Source organism: Cynocephalus volans, chromosome 1 (assembly GCF_027409185.1).
Source record: "Cynocephalus volans isolate mCynVol1 chromosome 1, mCynVol1.pri, whole genome shotgun sequence".
In the NCBI taxonomy this organism is placed as follows: domain Eukaryota; kingdom Metazoa; phylum Chordata; class Mammalia; order Dermoptera; family Cynocephalidae; genus Cynocephalus; species Cynocephalus volans.
In genome coordinates this window covers 146697111-146719721 of record NC_084460.1, presented here as the reverse complement: position 1 = coordinate 146719721, position 22611 = coordinate 146697111, and positions in this window count along the sequence as shown.

Below are 22611 nucleotides of genomic sequence, written 5' to 3'. Positions count from 1 at the left end.
AGGTGGTGTTAGTTTTTAAGGCCTGACACAATTAGACTAACTTTACTATTTATGCTGCTATTTACGTGTTCGAGTATTTAATTGAGAGTCTTTCCAACAAACTATACAGTAATGTGAATAAATTATAGCTTTTGCAGATTGCTCCCTTGTTAGATTTTTTCCTTTTTTGATCATCTTAATCTTTTATTGGAATATTTTGTCCATTAACATTTAATCTAGTTACTTGTATATCTGTATTTATACCTATCATTATACAATTTGTTTGCTATTTGGCCAGTTTTATGTTATCTTTATTCTATTTTCTTACCTTTTTTTAGTTTAATTATTTGTATTATTCTATTTTTCTCCCTACTTATTTAAAAATTTTATTAATCAATGTCTTAGGAGAAAATAAATTAAAACTTAGAAAATTTTTAATTTTGGAAATATTTTAACAAATTGATTTATATTATTGTGTACTAGCATAAGGGAACCGGGAAGGAACGATAGAGTTCATGTATAATAGGAAGTCTTTACCACATATATGGTGAAAGGTCAAGAGAGGAAATAGAGTTACTGGAGCCTGGTGTCATTGAATAGGAACTGTCAAATGTGTAGCCTAATTGGTATGTAGCAATTAGAAGGAAAAAAAAAACAGTGAGAATATACCCAATCTTTAGTCTCTTAACCTCAGATTTGATGCCAGTGCCTTCCATTAGCCAATACTTACAAGAGGTCAAAGGGCAGGAATGTCCACGTAGTGTTAGCCCCCTGTAGTAAAGAACAGAGCAAAGAAAGAAAATTGATCTGTCCTCAATATGACAGAAAATTAATGGTACAGAAACTTGTAAACTCATTTGTCAATGTTTTAATTGTTATCTTAGAGGTGAAAACATGAATTTTAACTTTTGGTCTAATGTTATCCACAATTATTCTTCCCAGGCAAAGCAGAACCTTCAGATACTTTAACTCTCTTTGCCCTTGTAAGGACAATGAAAACAGATGGTCAGTCTCCTTCAGCTGTTCAGAATCTTTCTGAGCATGACTTACCGTATCTATTGTAAATACATTAACTGCACACATGCGCTCAGGTGTTCCTTGGTTATCTGATTTAAGTATAAAGGACAAATGGCTCTGAACCACAGGAACCCAGGAACACCCCCAGGCCGCTGCAGGCTGCTGCAGAGGCTGGCAGGGGGCTGAGCTCACATTCAAATAAAGCATGTCAACCTTGCCAACGGTTCCTAGGATCTTTTCCAATTACCTAGCTCACGATCTGAAGATGACGGGGTCTGTGACCCAGTCTGCACAGAACAGGTTTGAAGGGTCTGTGACCCAGCCTGACAGCCCTTTCCCAGTTTTTACCCACCATTCTCATGTATTTTGATCACGTGTTTATTTTCAAATACCTCAACATTTTGTTATTATCACTATTTTGATAGAAGCAATATTTCAGTTTGGCTAATATGTTTACCCTTTATTTCTTCCTGTATTTCCCAACTTCTATATTCTTTCTGTTTAAAGGGCGATATTTGCTGCTTTCTTTAATTCTGGTCTATTACAGTAAATGAGTCCAAGTTATGTGTGTCTAGGAATGTCTTTTTTCATTCTCATTCTGGAAGGATATTTTTTTCTAGTTTTCAGATTCTAGCTCGACAGCTAGGTTATTTCAACAGTTAAAGACATAACTTAATTGTCTTCTAGTTTTTATCATTGTTGCTGAGAAAATACGTTTAAGTTCTATTGCTGTTCCTTTGAAGTTATTATGTCATTTTTTTTCTGTAGTGGTGTTGGGAAAATATGGGAAAATGGTCAGGGCCCCTCAGATGTTCAGAATCTTGCCGAGCAGTTGCTGTAAATACCCTCAGGTGTTCCTTCTTACTACTTACTGTAATTGCCTATGTGGACCCAGCTGTCCAGGGTTATAGACTTAAGTATAAAAGACTAACAGCTCTGATCCACTGTGCTTCTCAGAACTCTCGGAGAAGCCACTAGGACAGTTGCTCCTAGATCTGAATAAAACCCTTTCATTTTTCTAAACCCATGGCTCCCAGAACCTTTTTTTTCTATTACCTACCTCACAGACCTGCGTGTGGAGGGTTTGTGACCCAGTCTATGCAACAGACTCGAGGGGTGTGCAAGCCCTAGCTTTACAAGTGACTTGTTAAGATGTCTTTTTTCCCTTTAGTTTTCAATTTTACTATTAGGTTACCATATAGATTTTTTTAATCTTACTCTGAATTCATAGATTTTCTTTCATCTATGATTTGTTGTTTTTATCAGTCTTGAAATTTTCAGCCGTTATCTCATCAAAATTGTTTCTGCCACATTTTCTCTCATTCTGAGACTCTATAAACACATTTTGTCATAGTCACAGGTCTGTCCATACTAAAGGGGAAGGGATTATACAATTGTGCACACTGGGGGATGGAAATTTTACAATTCTCACTACCACTGAGAGCAATAGTCTTGATAGGCCTGGGGGCAACATTGACCTCTATCCCGTGGTTTTGATAAGCTGCTATTACGTTGAATAGTAATGATTTACATCTATATTCATAAAAAAAGGATCTATTCTAGAAGAGAGGAAGATATGCTAATGGTAAAATCCCCTTTTAAGAAACTATTGCTACTAAACTAGAGCCAGGACAGAGTTAATTAATATACTTTTATGAGAAATCACATATATTGAGAAATATAAGAAACTATTTTGTATGTAAGAGGGATGATGCCGGACCATGCCACTAAATAAATTATAATTTTAGAACTGATAGTATGTTAAGCTTAAAACTATTATTTAGATTCTGTCTAATCAATACGAAGATAACACAAATCATTCGTTTCTTCTGTTTTCCCTACTGATTACACTTGGATATATATCATTTTCCTATTTGGTGTAGAAAATGTACATTAGGGAGAAAGAAAGAGTAGTAGAGGCACTGAAATATGGTGGCTCAGTACCAGCTTGCATAAGACTATTTTTTAAGAAAAAATACAAATTACAGAAAGAAATCAAATGGTGGAAATATTTGAGTGACTAATATTTGTCATATTATTTTTGCTGCTTATCTTTGTTGCCCACAACACTGTGACCATGAAATGGCTAACCAACAACTCTTAGAAATGGTGTAACATCATTAAATATTATTCCTTGTTGTTATTATTTCTAAGGAAATCTAGTTTTTTCTCTTTCTAACAATGGAGTAAAACTAAAATCCCGCCCTACAACCTCTATTCATTAAAATTATAAAATCACCCTATCTTGTGTATGTAAGCCAGCTCAATCCATTCATTAATGCATGCTCAACAGCAAATAAGTGAATGTCTCTGAAACTCTCATGCCATTAACAATTATTTTCCTAAATCCTCCTCAGTGTTTGCTTTTGTGTTTGACCTGCTTCTAATCCAACACAATTTCATCTAGCATCAATCTACCCTTGCTATTGTTTTTCCCAGATTTTGTTCTCTTTTTTTCAGTTGAACTTGCATGTTAATTGCAGTTTCCCAGACCTGAACTTCCGTGTTCCCTAGGGCTTTTATTTAGAGCTGTTTTCATTTCCTTTCTGGTTACCACACATAGGCACTACTATCCAACCTTTGGAATTCAAACCTTGGCATAATCGAATTTTATTTAGTCATCAACCACTACCACAACCCCTCTCTCCACCCTACAAAGGGAGTTAGAGACTGTAGTCAGAGATAAGTCCAAGAAAGAAAGCTGAGCAAATTTATGTCAAGTTACTTACAAGCCATAAATAGCCGGCAAAAAGCATTATGTTTACAATTTAGGAGTTAGGTGAGAAGTAAATTGAAAAAAGGTAGGCAAATAATATAGCACAGTTCTTGGTAAATTATAAGTACTCAATAAATGTTCAATTTAACTTTCTGTAGAATGATGGCTTGTGCTAGAGTAGAATTCCCACTTATATTTTCCTGTTTGTGCGAAGGTGTTCTCCTAACTACGTATGTTTTAGAAACTCTGAAAATGACCTAAAGCAATAAATATACTTGGGGATTCACCCAGGCAAATCAGTTTTAATAACTTTTAATTTATTTTGATTACTAAAATAACCTCAAATGAAGTGCAATCACAGTAATTATCCATCACAATGACAATTTATAAATATAATATACATTTTGCCTATTGATTTATGTAATATAAATTTATATGTATAACATTAACTTTCTCTTATTTTTGTCCATCTATGAGAAAGTGCTTTATGCATGTTATTATGCTGATATTCCTGAAGCTTTTTAAGCTATTAAGAATTCCCTTGGCCACTGTCAGGTTATATAATGATTGAACTTTTAATAGTTATTTAATTTGGAGTTCTAATATTAAATCTTAAAAGATGTAAAATATCATGAGTATAAAGATTTACATGGTGCAAAATAGGTATACCATTCAGATTTTATAATAACCTCTCCTGAGGAAAAGGAAGTTAAGAAAAATTTTAATATTCAGTTTTTTGTCTTTAAAACCTGCTTTTATTTCACAGTGTGTGAAGCAGCTGTTGTTCCTTTCACTTTGTTACAGCACAAGAAAACCAAGGTCTGCTTGGTTGTATACGTATGAGTTGATTCTTCCATCACGGAGGCATTGAACATCCACCTTCATGTCTATTTTTCTGTCCTGCAAATTAAATATCTCAATTCAAATCACTTCACACATTTTAGGTTGTGAGCTCTGATTCACAACTACCAAACTGACTCATTATATGAACATGAAAACTAACCTGTAAATACCAATTCAAGCATGAATATTATGCCTCTTATTAGAAAGTAATACAGAATTCTTAGGTTGTCTATATAGAAAATTCATTTCAGAATGTAAAACTGAGGAAGATATTAACATAATGTTTATTAATATAAAAGGGCAATAAGAAGAGATGGATTATATTTAGTTATACTATCATCATTTCATTGTAACTCAGTAATGGAAAGTTCTTGACAACGTATGTAAGAAACATTCTTACAAAAAACTATTCTCCCAAAACTTAAAAATTACTATATCCTATGGCATATTTTGATGAAAACAATGAAATGTGAGGGTAAAAAACCTGGGTTCTTGTCCTAACTCTGTCACTCACTAATTTCAGCCAAATCCCTTTACAAGCTTCAGTATTTTTTGATTTGTAAAATGATGTAATTGTTTTTTACCTTACTAATTAACTTCATGAGCTTTGTTTGGGAATCAAATGAAATAATGTATGTAAAGTCACTTTGTATACAATAAAGTTATCTAATAAATTTAACTATTACGATGTGATAATATTATAAAGTTATGCTATACTACCTTTTAAAACATGCTAATAAATCCTAATGTAATACAGTTATAGAAAGCATTACATTAATAAATAAATTGGTTTCTGTCTGTTGACAGAATGCAAAATATGTCAGTACCTACTATTTCTCACGCCCTTTTAGTTATTTTCTAAACTGTGAAAGTTGCCAGAATCAAAATGGAATCAGTTGTGTTAAAAACCCTGAGAAAGAGAGCTGGAAAAGACCATGAAGGGAGAGTTCACGTACATAAATGCCTGATAACAAGAACCATCACAAAAGACTCTGCAAAACCACAATCTTGCACAAAGTCCATTGCAACCTTACACACACACACACACACACACACACACACACACACACACACACACACACACACACACACACACACACACACACACACACACACACACACACAATACATCTGTGAGGACATCTGCTCAGTAACTGCCTGACCAGTCTCACTCTTGCTATTGATCTTGTAGCCAAGGATAATTATCTCAAAGCAATTATGTAGTCCTCCTCATTTTTCCTTTAAAAACTTTTTTCCTTTAAAAACTTTTTTCCTTTCATTACCTCTCTGAATGCATACATAGTTTACTATGGCACGTGTATTCCAATTTCAATGAACATTCTCCAGTAAATATTATTTTCTTTTAGAGTCTCCCTCTCTGTCTGCTATTTAGGTTGAAAAAATCAATATCTAAACGTTTGTTTGGTAAATTATATTACTATACATTTTGATATGAAAGAAATCGAGACTCAGAGGATAAGTAGTTTGCCCCAGGGCACAACTAATATAATCCAGAGCCTACATTTGAATTCTTGTCCCTTTGATTTAGAAGTGAAAAGTCTTGAAACACTCATTTCTGTCTCACTAATTTATTAATCAGTATGAAATAAACATGTCATATACAACCCACCAAAGATAAATATTAAAGATTTTGAAATTCATTTGTGAATCAGGTATCATAATTCATATTTTATGAAAGTCCATCTGTGTGCATTCTGTGAATATGAAGAATCATCATCTCTGCAAAATATGCCCTCTTCAACATGGAATCGCCACTTTAAAGTGATGGTCCTGTTTGCCTAAACATAAGCTCAATATACGTAAATTTATTTGGGGAAAGACTACCTCAGGTCAAGAAACTCCAATAGACTTGAGCTAATTAACATTCATTTGTTTCACTAGTGGCACTAGTAGGTATTGATGTGTCAATAGTTTCCAGTGCAAATTCTTAAAAATATGTTTATAACGACATAGGAAATTTTGATATGTTTAATAAGTCTAATCAAATATAAGAATACTGTTTTTTGTTTTCCTTTTTTCTTTGTTAAATCAAATCATGTACACATAATACATGATTGAACTCTCCCTCTTAACTAAGCCTAAAACTAGCCTCACATAATTCAGAATTTCATTTTATCTTTGTATCAAAGCCCATTTCTTCATGTGGCCAAATTTTTGGATGAGGTAAAAGATGAGTAAAAGTAGAATGTACTTGTACTTCAAAGAAATAATAAAACAGGATAAGATGGAATACAAGCTGCAGGAAAAGTCAGGTAAAGATTAGGGAGGAGATGTGGTAATGCAAATGATATTGCAGGATTTGGATGGGCAATAAACGCCTTGCTGAGCAAACTTCATGTAAATAAAAGCCATTTCCTTTTAAGGAGTCAAACTGTTCTGGTGCTTATGTTAAAACAAACATGTCAAGAATGATTAAAAATTCATTTTTTATAAAGCAGAAATACTTTTTTTTTTTTTTTAGCTAACAGTTTCCGGCTCACTTAAGACTTACTGAGTGTCCTGACATGTACCAGGCGTTTTCACATTTACTTAATTAAATTCTAATAATGGACCTAGTAAGCCAGTATTATAACCCCGCTTTACAAATAAGGAGGTAACATCAGTTCTTTAAAGTAATGCATTTTAGAAAGTGACTGAACCAAGACCAATTATTCAAAATTCAATGTTCTCTTAAGCATGCCTCAGCTGTGAGGATAATTTTTATTATTTTTCAAATGTCCCTAATAATTTTGATGGAAATTTGGATTTGACAGGCCTACCATAGAATCCAGGTGATTTCTGCAGTTTTTTTACTTTATCTCACCAGCAGCATCTCTCTGATACTATCAACTTTAGAGTAACTCACATACGTATTGCTGGGGTAAATCATAAATCACATATAAGTATCCACAAAAGCTAAATTCTTTTGTCTTTGTGCTCAATTTCCAAGATTCAGTTTAGTAAAGCTCTAATTACGTGGCTGTGGACTTCTCACCTTACAGATTTTCTGCTACATGGTTACATCTTTGGTTAGCTTCAGCAATATTCTAATCTCTTGATCGGTTCGGTGATCAGTGTTAAAAATCTCATTGTACTGTTAATATCATTATTTATCTACTGACCTTTCCTTTAATAAAGATAACCAAGATCAATCTCTACAGCAAATATGGACATAAATTGAAACTAAATCATGTCAGAGACATGAGTTACAGACAGAAAATAAAATAAAATTAATTCATAGAAACTTAGGGTAGCAAGGGATGTTGAAGATCATGTATTCTAAGACAAAAATCTTCTCCGTGACTTTGCTGACAAGAAACCATTATAGGGTTTCCCTTTTTGTCTCTTTTATTTCACAGTAGGATGAGGCAATTTCAAAAAGTAACAATCTATTAACTGTGCTACAGAGCTTGACTTCTAAGAAACACAATCCCAGCTCTCTAAATTCTATGTGCCTCTGGTAGAAACGTGGCAAACATGGCTTTGTAGATTTCTGTGGACAGCTTCTATTGAAGAGATTAAACCATTGTTCAACCACGACTGCATATCCTCTAAAACTGAACACATGTTTCTGAATTGATCTTCAGTCAGTCATGTACCTCTAGTCTCTTCTACCTTAAAAACTATGTGACCTCCCTAGGGTGCACATCATCATAATGTATCTTTCACATACCATGTTATGTATTGTAAGAACACTAGGCATTAAGAACAGACTTTTAAATGTATGGGAACTAAATGACCTTATTCTCTTAAAATCTCTATTCCTTTTTAAAATTTAACGTATATTATATATGCATTCAAATATGAATTGGAAGAAAATATTAAAATAATGAGATTTTATAAGATACTATACTTTTGATATTTTTCTTATTTTTATAGTATAATAAAAACTTTAACATATGTTTGCGGAGGAGAATACAATTGAAATTCAGCCACCTTGTCGCCTGAGGTGCAGATACAACCATGTCTTATAAACTGTTGGACCCACCAACCCAGAGCCTCTTGATTGAAGGGCATGGCTGAGTCATAACATCCTCAGCATTACAAAGGGAGTTGCTGAGAAGGACCGAGCTCTGCCTCTATGATTTGCTTCATGCTCAACCTCTCAAGGGCTAACATGTTTTCTAAAGGAGAGGCCTGTGAATAAAAGCTTGAAAAAGTATATTTTCAGATGAAAACGTTGTAACATCCCCAGGTATAAAATACTACTACTTATTTTAAATAAAATCAAACAAAAACAAGAAATCTGCTGTTTCTCCACACATTGCTGTATTTGGTGGATAAGCTGAGGTCTTCAATTCATTCGCAGCACCTACAGAGTCCGCTGTTTCCCATGGGAACTGACAGATCTGCTTCACAGACTTACATGGGTTACTTCTACAGAATGCTCAGAAACATTAGAGGAAATTTTGTAGAGTGTTACATTGCTGCCTTGCTAAAGTAACAGGCAGGGACTAGACCCAGAGAAATATGAGTTACTTATGCTATAGAAACCCAGTTTCTTCTAAAGGCTAGTGTGACCTATGTTACATACAAATATTTCAAAGACCAATGGTCCTTACAACTTTTTATTCCCCCAAAGACAGATATTTTCTTGTAATCTTGTAAATATTCTTATAATATCAGTAAGATTATAAGATGATTTGTGTAAAATTCTTTGAATTGGTCTTATAGACTTAGTAAATGGCAGCTATTAATATAGAATGTAAGAAGCTAGTGTGTCACTTTAAGGGTTTTAAGTAGAGGAGTCATGATATTTTTGAACTTTCGGAAAGGATGCTGTTATAGCAATGAATAAGTTGAATAACTGGAAAGCAAGACAAGTGATAGGAAAGTCAGTTATGATGGTATTATAGAACTCACATAGAAAAAAAATATGGTAAAATGTGTAGGGTTCTGAGAAAAGATTGGAAAGAAAGTTCAAGACCCTTGAAACTGAATCATTAAGATTTGCTGACAGTTATGATACTGAATGCCATGTGCCAGAGGCTATCGTATATAATTTCTCTCTCAAATGTCTTAGTCTAGCATGGAAAACATAACACTGATAGATATAAATATGTGACATTATACAGAGTCGTGAGTCAGTACAGCAGACACTGTTGATGCTATGTCCTGTATCATCTCAGCTCACCTAAATTTACCTGCATCTGTGGTCCAAATTATCCAGCAGGCTGATAACTTCACCTGAAACCCCTCGCCTGAAGGCTTTTCAGCACTATGGGAACTTACGGCTCAAGATGGAAACTGGGGAAGTTTAAACACAACAAAGAAGCTCTTAACCAGTAGGAGCTGGTATTGGTAGATAATTGCCCCAGAAATTGTCCCAGCCTCCTGTCTAGTGGGACAGTTGTGATGTATATTCCAAAGGGTTTCTCAGAGAGTGTCTGCAGTGTGATTGAGTCCCTGTTTCCCACAGTGACAAAATGTTTGATGTCTCATGTTTCCTGCTCACTCACTTGTGCTACCTGGGATCACCTCTCAAATTAACAAACTGCGCTCAGTCTTTGTCTCACCATCTTCCTTTTCAGTAAAGAAGGGAAGTGTGGAGGGTGAGTAGATTGCAAATTAAGGGAGTTACCAGAAGTGGCATCAGAGAAAGACCTTCAGAATGGGCTTTAGGAATTGCGTCACTCATTGGTTACATGTCAACAAGGGCCATACTCAATATAAATGGGATAGTGACAACCCCAGCATGATGCTAACCTCTTGCATGGTATGGCTTCCCATTCCTAAGATGCTCACCTGTGGTAGAAAGGGATGAAACACAGATGAAAATGCAGTGGCTTATACTAATGCCTCAGCGCTTGAAAGACATGAGACGGTAATAATTAAAAGGATTGTGAAGTTGGCTGGCATTTGCTGGCCAACCCTTAACAAGAATATCAGCAGGTAGTAAGCTAGCCTCCTAGCTTGCTTATTAGGGGAAGAAGATCATTAGTGGTTTCTTTTTTTTTTTTTTTTTTTTTTTAAATTTTATTTTGTCGATATACATTGTAGCTGATTAATGCTCCCCATCACCAAAACCTCCCTCCCTTCTCCCTCCCCCCCTCCCCCCCAACCATGTCCTTTCTGTTTGTTTGTTGTATCAACTTCAAATAATTGTGGTTGTTATATCTTCTTACCCCCCCCCCGTTTGTGTGTGTATGTGTGTATGTGTGTGTGTGAATTTATATATTAATTTTTAGCTCCCACCAATAAGTGAGAACATGTGGTATTTCTCTTTCTGTGCCTGACTTGTTTCACTTAATATAATTCTCTCGAGGTCCATCCATGTTGTTGCAAATGGCAGTATTTCATTCGTTTTTATAGCTGAGTAGTATTCCATTGTGTAGATGTACCACATTTTCCGTATCCACTCATCTGATGATGGGCATTTGGGCTGGTTCCAACTCTTGGCTATTGTAAAGAGTGCTGCGATGAACATTGGGGAACAGGTATACCTTCGACTTGATGATTTCCATTCCTCTGGGTATATTCCCAACAGTGGGATGGCTGGGTCGTATGGTAGATCTATTTGCAATTGTTTAAGGAACCTCCATACCATTTTCCATAGAGGCTGCACCATTTTGCAGTCCCACCAACAATGTATGAGAGTTCCTTTTTCTCCGCAGCCTCGCCAGCATTTATTGTTCATAGTCTTTTGGATTTTAGCCATCCTAACTGGGGTTAGATGGTATCTCAATGTGGTTTTGATTTGCATTTCCCGGATGCTGAGTGATGTTGAGCATTTTTTCATATGTCTGTTGGCCATTTGGATATCTTCCTTAGAGAAATGCCTACTTAGCTCTCTTGCCCATTTTTTAATTGGGTTGCTTGTTTTCTTCTTGTAAAGTTGTTTGAGTTCCTTATATATTCTGGATATTAATCCTTTGTCAGATGTATATTTTGCAAATATTTTCTCCCACTCTGTTGGTTGTCTTTTAACTCTTTTAATTGTTTCTTTTGCTGTGCAGAAGCTTTTTAGTTTGATATAATCCCATTTGTTTATTTTTCCTTTGGTTGCCCGTGCTTTTGGGGTCGTATTCATGAAGTCTGTGCCCAGTCCTATTTCCTGAAGTGTTTCCCCTATGTTTTCTTTAAGAAGTTTTATTGTCTCAGGGTGTATATTTAAATCCTTAATCCATTTTGAGTTGATTTTAGTATACGGTGAGAGGTATGGATCTAGTTTCATTCTCCTGCATATCGATATCCAGTTATCCCAGCACCACTTGCTGAAGAGGCAGTCCCTTCCCCAGTGAATAGGCTTGGTGCCTTTGTCAAAGATCAGATGGCAGTAAGTGTGTGGGTTGATTTCTGGATTCTCTATTCTATTCCATTGGTCAGTGTGTCTGTTTTTATGCCAGTACCATACTGTTTTGGTTATTATAGCTTTGTAGTATAGCTTAAAGTCAGGTAGTGTTATGCCTCCAGCTTTATTTTTTTTGCTGAGCATTGCTTTGGCTATTCGTGGTCTTTTATTGTTCCATATAAATGTCTGAATAGTTTTTTCCATTTCTGAGAAAAATGTCTTTGGAATTTTGATGGGGATTGCATTGAATTTGTATATCACTTTGGGTAGTATGGACATTTTGACTATGTTGATTCTTCCAATCCAAGAGCATGGAATATCTTTCCATCTTCTTGTATCCTCTCTAATTTCTCTCAGCAGTGGTTTGTAGTTCTCATTATAGAGATTTTTCACCTCCTTGGTTAACTCAATTCCTAAGTATTTTATTTTTTTGGTGGCTATTGTAAATGGGCAGGCTTTCTTGATTTCTCCTTCTGCATGTTCACTATTGGAGAAAAGAAATGCTACTGATTTTTGTGTGTTGATTTTGTATCCTGCTACTGTGCTGAAATCATTTATCAATTCCAACAGTTTTTTTGTAGAGGTTTTAGGCTGTTCGATATATAGGATCATGTCATCTGCAAACAGGGACAGTTTGACTTCATCTTTTCCAATCTGGATGCCCTTTATTTCCTTCTCTTCTCTGATTGCTCTGGCTAGTACTTCCAACACTATGTTGAATAGGAGTGGTGAGAGTGGGCATCCTTGTCTAGTTCCTGTTCTTAAAGGAAAAGCTTTCAGCTTTTCCCCATTCAGGATGATATTGGCAGTGGGTTTGGCATATATGGCTTTAATTATGTTGAGATACTTTCCCTCTATACCTAACTTATAGAGGGTCTTTGTCATGAATGAGTGCTGAACTTTATCAAATGCTTTTTCAGCATCTATAGAGATGATCATATGGTCCTTGTGTTTGAGTTTATTAATATGGTGTATCACATTTATTGATTTGCGTATGTTGAACCAACCTTGCATCCCTGGGATGAATCCCACTTGATCGTGATGAATAATTTTTCGTATGTGTTGCTGTATTCTGTTTGCTAGTATTTTAGTGAGGATTTTTGCATCTATATTCATCAAGGATATCGGCCTGTAGTTTTCTTTTTTGGTTATATCTTTACCTGGTTTTGGTATCAGGATGATGTTTGCTTCATAGAATGAGTTTGGGAGATTTGCGTCCGTTTCAATCTTTTGGAATAGTTTGTAAAGAATCGGTGTCAATTCCTCTTTGAATGTTTGGTAAAATTCTGCTGTGTATCCATCTGGTCCTGGGCTTTTCTTTGTTGGGAGCCTTCTGATAACAGCTTCAATCTCCTTTATTGTTATTGGTCTGTTCAAATTTTCTACGTCTTCACGGTTCAGTTTTGGGAGCTTGTGTGTGTCCAGAAATTTATCCATTTCCTCCAGATTTTCAAATTTGTTGGCGTATAGTTGTTTATAGTAGTCTCGAATGATTCCTTGTATTTCAGATGAATCAGTTGTAATATCGCCTTTTTCATTTCTAATTTTTGTTATTTGAATCTTCTCTCTTCTTTGTTTTGTTAGCCATGCTAATGGTTTGTCAATTTTATCTATCTTTTCAAAAAACCAACTTTTTGATTCGTTGATCTTTTGAATTGTTTTTTGGTTTTCAATTTCATTTAGTTCTGCTCTGATCTTAATGATTTCTCTCCGTCTGCTAACTTTAGCATTGGATTGTTCTTGTTTTTCTAGTTCTTTAAGGTGAAGTGTTAGGTTGTTCACTTGCCATCTTTCCATTCTTCTGAAGTGAGCATTTAATGCAATAAATTTTCCCCTCAATACTGCTTTTGCAGTATCCCACAGGTTTTGGTATGATGTATCATTGTTTTCATTAGTTTCAATAAACTTTTTGATTTCCTGCTTGATTTCTTCTTGGACCCATATGTCATTAAGTAGAATGCTGTTTAATTTCCATGTGTTTGTATAGTTTCCAGAGTTTCGCTTGTTATTAATTTCTAGTTTTAATCCATTGTGGTCTGAGAAGATACATGGGATAATTCCAATTTTTTTGAATTTATTGAGACTTGATTTGTGACCTAATATGTGATCTATCTTGGAGAATGATCCATGTGCTGATGAGAAGAATGAATATTCTGAGGTTGTTGGGTGGAATGTTCTGTAGATATCTGCCAATTCCAATTGGTCTAGAGTCTTGTTTAGATCTTGTGTTTCTCTACTGATTCTTTGCCTAGATGATCTGTCTAATATTGACAGTGGAGTGTTCAGGTCCCCTGCTATTATGGTATTAGTGTCTATTTCCTTCTTTAGGTCTAATAGAGTTTGTTTTATAAATCTGGGTGCTCCAACATTGGGTGCGTACATATTTATGATTGTTATGTCTTCTTGATGGATCAGTCCTTTTATCATTAAGTAGTGTCCCTCATTGTCTCTTTTTATGCTTTTTAGTTTAAAGTCTATTTTGTCAGATATAAGAATAGCCACTCCAGCTCGTTTTTCTTTTCTGTTTGCATGGTAAATCTTTTTCCATCCTTTCACTCTTAGTCTGTGTGAATCTTTATGGGTGAGGTGGGTCTCTTGTAGGCAGCATATAGTTGGGTCCTGCTTTTTGATCCAGTCAGCCAGTCTGTGTCTTTTAATTGGGGAATTTAAGCCTTTAACATTAAGAGTTGTTATTGAAAGGTGTTGATTTATTCTTAGCATTTTATTGGTTGTTTGGTTGTCTTAGGTGTCTTTTGTTCCTTGCTTTCTGATTTACTGTTTGGTTTCTTTGTTTGTTGGTTCCTTAGGTTGTAGATAGTGTTTTTGTTAGCTTGTTTTCTCTTCATGAATGCCATTTTTATTGTACTAGTGGGTTTAGATTTTTCTTAGGTTTTTATGGCAGTGGTAGTTATTTTTCAGGAACCAAACCCAGTACTCCCTTGAGGATTTCTTGTAAGGGTGGTCTTGTGGTAGTGAACTCCCGCAGTTTTTGTTTGTCTGAGAAATATACTATTTGCCCCTCATTTCGGAAGGATAGCCTTGCAGGGTAGAGTATTCTTGGCTGGCAATCTTTGTCTTTTAGTATTTTGAAAATATCATCCCATTCCTTTCTAGCTTTTAGGGTTTGTGATGAGAAGTCTGATGTTAACCTGATTGGGGCTCCCTTATAGGTGATTTGACGCTTCTCTCTTGCAGCTTTTAAGATTCTCTCTTTGTCTCTGAGTTTTGCCAATTTGACTATGACATGTCTTGGAGAAGGCCTTTTTGGGTTGAATACGTTTGGAGATCGTTGAGCTTCCTGGATCTGAAGATCCGTGATTTTTCCTATACCTGGGAAGTTTTCTGCCACTATTTTGTTGAATATGTTTTCAATGGAATCTCCATTTTCCTCCCCTTCTGGAATACCCATGACTCGGATATTTGAGCGCTTGAGGTTGTCTGATATCTCTCTCAGATTTTCTTCCATGTCCTTGATTCTTTTTTCTTTCTTTTTGTCTGCTTGTGTTATTTCAAACAGCCCATCTTCAAGTTCAGAGGTTCTCTCTTCAACTTCGACAAGCCTGCTGGTTAAACTCTCCGTTGTGTTTTTTATTTCGCTGAATAACTTTTTCAGTTCAGCAAGTTCTGCTACATTTTTTTTCAGGACATTGATTTCCTTGTATATTTCCTCTTTCAGATCCTGTATACTTTTCCTCATTTCATCATGATGTCTAGCTGAGTTTTCTTGTATCTCATTCAGTTTCCTTAGAATTATCACTCGAAATTCCTTATCAGTTATTTCAAGGGCTTCTTGTTCTATAGGATCTAGAGTATGAGATTTATTAACTTTTGGTGGTGTACTTTCTTGATTTTTTGTATTTCTGGTGTCTTTTTTTTGGTGTTTATTCATTGTGGCAGGGGGTTTCACAGTCCACCGGTTTAAGACTAATGACTAACTAGGATGTTGCTGTGGTTGCCAATTTGGTATGGCTCCCGCCGTGACTGCTCAGTTGGCCTCTAGTGTCTTGTGTGTGTGGTTGCCTCGGGTCTTGGGCTTCTCCGGGGATCCACCTTTCTGGTCAGCTTGTACTCTGCTGGGCTGGTGGATCACGTACCACAGGGTGTGTGATCTCTGTTGAGCTTTCACTTTCTGTACAGGACTTCTCCCCGTTCCGTGTGCTCTGGCCCAGGCTGTTAGATCGTGCAGTGGCGACCCCACCGGGTGTGTGGTTTCTGTCGAGTCTCCGCCTCCCTGGCCGCACGTCTCCCCCCTCTGTGCACACTGTGCTGGGTTGGGGCATGTCTTCTGCACCCCTCGTCTATCAGCTGGGCCTTCAAGACCCTGCTCAGCACCGCCTCGCCCAGGAAGTCTACCAGGTTTCTGCTAGGCACAGACGACCAGTCTCTCTGGGTGCCTTTGTAGCACTGTGTAGATCTTTCTCGGGTCTTGTTCACCTTTGTATCCCCCCGGTATAAACCGAATCTAGTGCCCGCCTGCAGCCTGCTCTCCGGCAGGTTCAAGCAGACCTGGGAACTCTCCTACCACACTATTCCCAACCAGAAATTCATTAGGCTTTTTTCCAAACTGGTGGTCGCAGAGATGGTATCTGCCTCCCAGTAACAGGAAGTTTACCGGGGCCGGAGTCCAGGGTGTGGTGGAGTGACAGTCGGCCCGCCCGTACTTCCTAGCCCTCCCAAAACTGGTCGGGACGCCCCACACCCCCAGCCCTGCCAGAGAACCGTGGAGGGAGTGGGAGAGGAGGTCGGCCCGCAGGGTCCGGAAAGCCCCGCGCCAGGCCAAGCAAATGGGCTCAGTGATGGCCGAGCAGGGCGGAGCTGCCCGCACCTGGGAAAATGGAGGCAGCACCGGGGCAATGAGTGGCCTGGTGGTGCAGTCGGGGAGCCGCGTGGGCATGCACCCCCCGAACAGAGCTTTGCCAGGGATCACTCACAGTGCTGTGCCAGGTCGGGCGCTCGCTCTGTCTCTGGTTTGTTGCCTTCCGTGTTCTCGGCGCTGCCGCCTCGGGCTGTTCAGTCGCGGCGCCGCTCGGGCGCTCCCAGGAGTCTTCTTTAATGCCGGCCTGAAACCTCGAATCCTGGATAGGGCAGCTGGCCGCCTTCAGTGCGGCCCCAGCCTCCGGGATCCTGGCTGCATCCACAGCAGCCCTGGCGCCGTGTTCCCTGTTTCAAGACTCGCTTTTGCAGCTAAGAATCAGTTCTTTTCCTGCTCCACACTTCAAAGCTGTTGCCTGTAAATGAGGCAGCCTCTCCTGCCGGGGGCAAAGTGGCGTTGAGCCCCCACGACCGGCCAGCAGCAGCAGTCCTCCCTTAAGAGATGGCCAGAGAAAGGTCCACAAGTTTCCCGGCTGCCTGAGGCCCAGTGGCCACCTTTTCCACCTCAGCTACTCCGCGCCAGCCGCCGCAGCCGCCGCCATCTTGAAACTCCTTAGTGGTTTCTTGAAGGAGATGAATGTGCATTAAGCTGTTAAATGGAACTGACAAAAATGTTGCCAGTAGTACAAGTGCAAGAGAAGCATCACTGCATATGGGGAAACTATAATAATCTCTTGTAGGACAGTGACAAAGCTGGCAAGATGTTCAGGGCCAGGTCAAGGAGGCCTTTATATGCCATTGTAAGAAGCTTGGACTTCATCCTTCAGACAATATGGACTAATTTTTCCAGGTTTTCTCAACTCTACCCAATATAGACAATTCTTTGGCTATTTTCTCAATTTTTAAGGATGGTACATAACTAGTACCATTCTAGATGCATAGGAAATAAGTTAATTTACTATCTTTAAAGGATATCTAAAGACATTAGGACTTCTCTTTCAGAATCCTATTTGAGAAAGACTGAAGGATTTTATAATGGAAAGTATCAGAGCCTTAGTTTTAAATATACCACTCTTAGTTACATGTGGTTTCTGTGAAATGAAAATCAAATTGAATGGAAAAATATACTTCTCCTTCCTTCACATTTACAAAGAGAATAAAACCAGATTACCTGAGACAAAATATTAGACTTTTTGACAAAAATATTTTAAACTGTACTGCCTGAAATAATGAAAGTTTCTCTCTGCCATTTCATTTAAATTTTGCATTTAACCTTCAAAACAACAACTCATTCACAAAGTATGGTTTCATAAAATATGCTTAAATTCAGTACTGTAAAATCAAATTTTTGGTTCTGAATCAAGGGTTGCGAACTTTTTTCACTTGTAATCTATGTAGCATGTCTTAGTTCATTCAGGCTTCTATAACAAAATAACATAGACTGGGTGGCTTACAAACAACAAATTTATTATAGTTCTGCATGCTGGGAAGTGTGGGATAAGAGTGCCAACAAATACCATGTCTGGTGAGGGTCCCCTTCGTGGTTCACATACTGCTGCCTTCTCTCTGTGTCCTCCCTTGGTAGAGGGGAAGAACTGTGGTCTCTTTAACCCCTTATAGGGGAGCACCAATCCCATGAATGAAGGTTTTCCCTTCCCCATGATGTATCCACCTCCCAAAGGCCCCACTTCCAAATACAATAGCACGGAGGTTGAGGTTTTAACATACAAATTTTGCAAGGGGAGACAAATATTCACTCTACAGCACAACATATGAGAACTTTGGTTTTCTGTTTGATTTCTGCTTTTCTAAGTGTCTATACAAATTGGATAACAAGAAACCTTGAATGAGGAACAGGACATCATTGTTAGTGTTAAAAGAGTTTCTATTTCAGGTATGAATGTTGAAGATACTGGTCACTAAATTTATAACCTATTATGGTAAGTCAGTAAGTGAATGCTTTCTCTCTCTCTGTTTCCATGATAGTTATATTTAAACATTGTGCCAAAATAATACATCAGATAAATGCATAGCTATGTGTAGAACAAAATGTATGTAAATAACACATATTTATTTGCAATTCAACTTTTAATTACATTTTCACAAACTAATAGTAATAAAATTATCTGAGCCATACCAGAAACTGGACTTAAGGTAATATTATATTCAAAACATTTCTTCTGTAATTTTATAAATTAAAAAGAAAAAATAAAACCTATAGCTTTAATTATTCTAAGAGATATTAACCATGATATGCTAGTTTTGCTGCCAGAAAAATATGATAATCAAAATTTCAATGTCTTAAATCAACAAAGTTCTATTTTTGGTGGGTTTTTGTTTTGTTTTGTTTTGTTTTGTCTCATCTACACTAAATGTCCAATGCAAGACAGTCAGGCAATGGTGGGGAACAGTGCTCCAAATAGCTACTTATAAAATCAGGTTTATTAGGGTTCAACAGTATGATAGTTATCTGCTGCAGCTTGGAAAGAGAGAATATGCTCAACCCCCAGCTATTGTTCTATAATTCACCCTAGAATTACACCTACTAATTTTTTCCACAGTCCATTGGTCAGAAATAGTCATATGTTCCCACTGTGTTGCAAGAAAGCTTAAAATTTTAATATTCCATGTCACAGGAAGAAGAAAAAATCGTAGCATCTAATACATGTGCTCAATTACTAAGGATTGTAATTCAATTATCCAATTTTAAGGTGGAAACCATAAATATTGTGTCACATTTCACTATAATAATCAAAGCAATTTGTTTAAATCTTATACCTTGAAGTGCAGTTATTAAATAAATCTACTTTCTTATCTACTGTTCACAGACTTCTTTCACAGAGTTGCTATTGGAACAAGTCGATCTTGTCACAACCACTTTGAATTTATGCACGTAATTATTGTGGAAAAGATGCAAAATACATTTATTCAGATTTGGTGAGTAATGCATGTACTCAGATTTGCCTTATTTATCAAAATATTTTGAATTGAAATACATAAGTCAAATCATTTTTACTAACTGTAAAGTAATGAAATGCTTGGATTTTCAGAATAAATTTAGTCTTTATAACTCGGCACTGCCTGGTCCAACCACTTGTTCCCTCCACTTCATTTATCATTTAATATTCTCTGTTTTTATATTTCACATTTCTTTATTGATTATTTAAGAAATGCAATAAATGGAGCAGGTAGAGAGATCTATAAACATGAATATATGCCATAAAGTAGTTAATTACACAGTACAATTTGAAACTGTGGCTTGATTCCCTAAGAGTTTTAATTTCTCTCTACTTTTGATAGGGCATGAAAAACATACAAAGCAGCAAATAAACAGATTAAAAGATAATACACCAAAAATCAATAGCAATTGCCATTTCTGATTGGAAAGATTAAGGTATCAATTATTCATTGGGAGGCTTCCCTATATTTCACTTACTATTTTTACAAGTAATATTCTTCCCCGTTATAATCCAGGTAAACATAAACGCATAGTGTAAAAATCAATATGAAGTTATCAAAATTTCTAAGATAAAAAATTAATTTTTTAAATGAGAAATTGCATGTGCAGACAAACTTTCTGTGCTTAAATGTACTCCACCATACATTAATTATATAAACAGGGAAATTACAACTTTTCACCTTTGTTTATATTCTCTTACAATATATTAATAAACATGCTACTTGCTTGCTAATATCTGTTTTCTTTTTTTTTAATGTTTTGTTTTGTTTATATTGGTTATGAATATTCATGGGGTACAAAGCAAACTGTTACCACTCATGCCTAATATCTGTTTTCTTCTTCCATAGAAATAAGTTTTTTTGAGGTATGATCTTTTAAAATGAAGACTACCTTTTCTATTTTTCCTTTCCTTATATTTATTTATGTGACTAAATGGTGACAAATGAAAGCTGTCATGTGTCTGGTTCTGGATAGCTGCTGGTTTTTCCTTCCTCATCTTTTTCTTCCCCGCCTTCCTTCCCTAACGCAATCACACTCCCCACCATCACCTCACCCTCTCTACTGTGAAGCAGTAAGTTGGAAAGAGCCTGAGACTTCAAGGACTTCATGGGACAAAACTGTCATATAAATCCTTTAATTATTTTTGAGAGAAATAAGCTTCTATCTGCTTTAAGCTACTGTTACCTTTAGTTTCTCTAAATTTTAGCCAAACACAGTCTTAATTTGTGGTATAATACCCCAAAGAATTACTATAATAATTAAATAAGATAATATTTGTTATATGTTTAGCATAGTGTCTTTTATTTAGTAAATATTTAGTAAATGTTGCCTATTCCTTCTCTTTTCATAGTTTTTTAAAAACTATTTGTATATTCTAAAGAAAAAGAAATTAACTCAACTCAATTCAAGATATATTTATGGACTAACCTCTCTTTCCAAGGCTTTGAAGCAAAGGTCAGAAAGCCAAGCTTCTGTTTTAAGGAAACAGAGTGGGGGTAAAATAATTATATTATTTTTAAGTATAAGAAATAATTATAAGAAAATCAAAGCATATGTGACTTTCCACAAATCAGCTGCAAACTAGCTGTCATATGAATTAAAAGAAGTTTCAGGAAATCATTATCTCACAAATAATTCATATGTAGGTTAAAAATCTAGAAGAAGGCTTGTGGACCAAACCCCTGCAAACACCCCTTTTAAAATGAAATACTTCATCAGATTTAAATACCCCTTAGATTGACTCCAGAACCTGACATTTGAAAATATTTTCTTCTGACCCTCAATTTTATATTAACAATAAGCTGTTAAATTAGTTCTTAGCTTTTAGATTTAAATCAAGTGTTAATCCTTCTTCTTCAAGTAAAAGCTTTATAATAGATATATAGCAAGTGTTTTTCTTCTGAAAGATTGATTTTAATAATAAAAATTATTCTTCATATAAATGCCTCAAATCTGTTTGTAACAATGTATTATATTATCCTCAAAGTTCAAAATCGTAGCTTTCAAATAATATTTACTGAATTTTACTGTATAATATATCATTTATGGTCTCGTACTTTTTGAGCCACTATGGCCTACAAAAGTCAGAGAATGTAGTATGAACACTTTTTGTTTCTAGTTAGCATCATGCTTTATCTATACAGTGTGCTCAATAAATATTTATTTAATTAAGGACCATCAGTTTCTTTAAATTTAAGCTCAACTGGGCCAAATGCTACTACTAATTAAAATTCCAAATTTGTGATATTCATGTCAGTGTGCACATGTATTTCATTTGGAATGATATATTTGTCAGTGAATCTTTTAAGGTAATTACCCAAGGAATGAAAATTATCTGACTGGGCTGCCTGGTTAGCTCATTTTGTTAGAGCATATTGTTATAACACCAAGGCCAAGGAATAATATTATATAAGTAACAAAAATATTCCTTCACATCAAATAGAATAAAATATATGAGTAATAAATATATTTTAATTTCATGGACATAATATACCTCTTCACTTTAAGATTACTTTAAAACTGAATATTTTAAGATTAAATAAAGGGAAGAAGGAAGAACGTACCTGATTCTGTGATATGCATATATTATCCCTTCTATTCTTTTATAATAATGTCACATATAAGGAAAACGGGGCCAACATAAAGAACTTCTTCAAAGCGACTTGGTAAGTAAGGCTTTCTAACTGTAAAGTCAGTGATCACAACTCCAGTTCCATGCTGTCTTAAGCATATTAGTGTATTTGTACAATACTTTGCAGAGTTCATTATGTGCACAATGGCCCTCAAAACTAGAAAGAAAACATTATTATTACACCCAATTTTAAAAAGACAAGATAGCCCCAAAGGAACTAAATGATATATTTGAATTTATCGAGATAAATAGTGCAGGATTTTTTAAACACATTCCTCTACTCTAGCAGTGAGACTCTTCTTTTTGATATATAATCTAAATTGGAAGCAAAAAAATGTGTTTTGTTATATTCCTTATTTTAA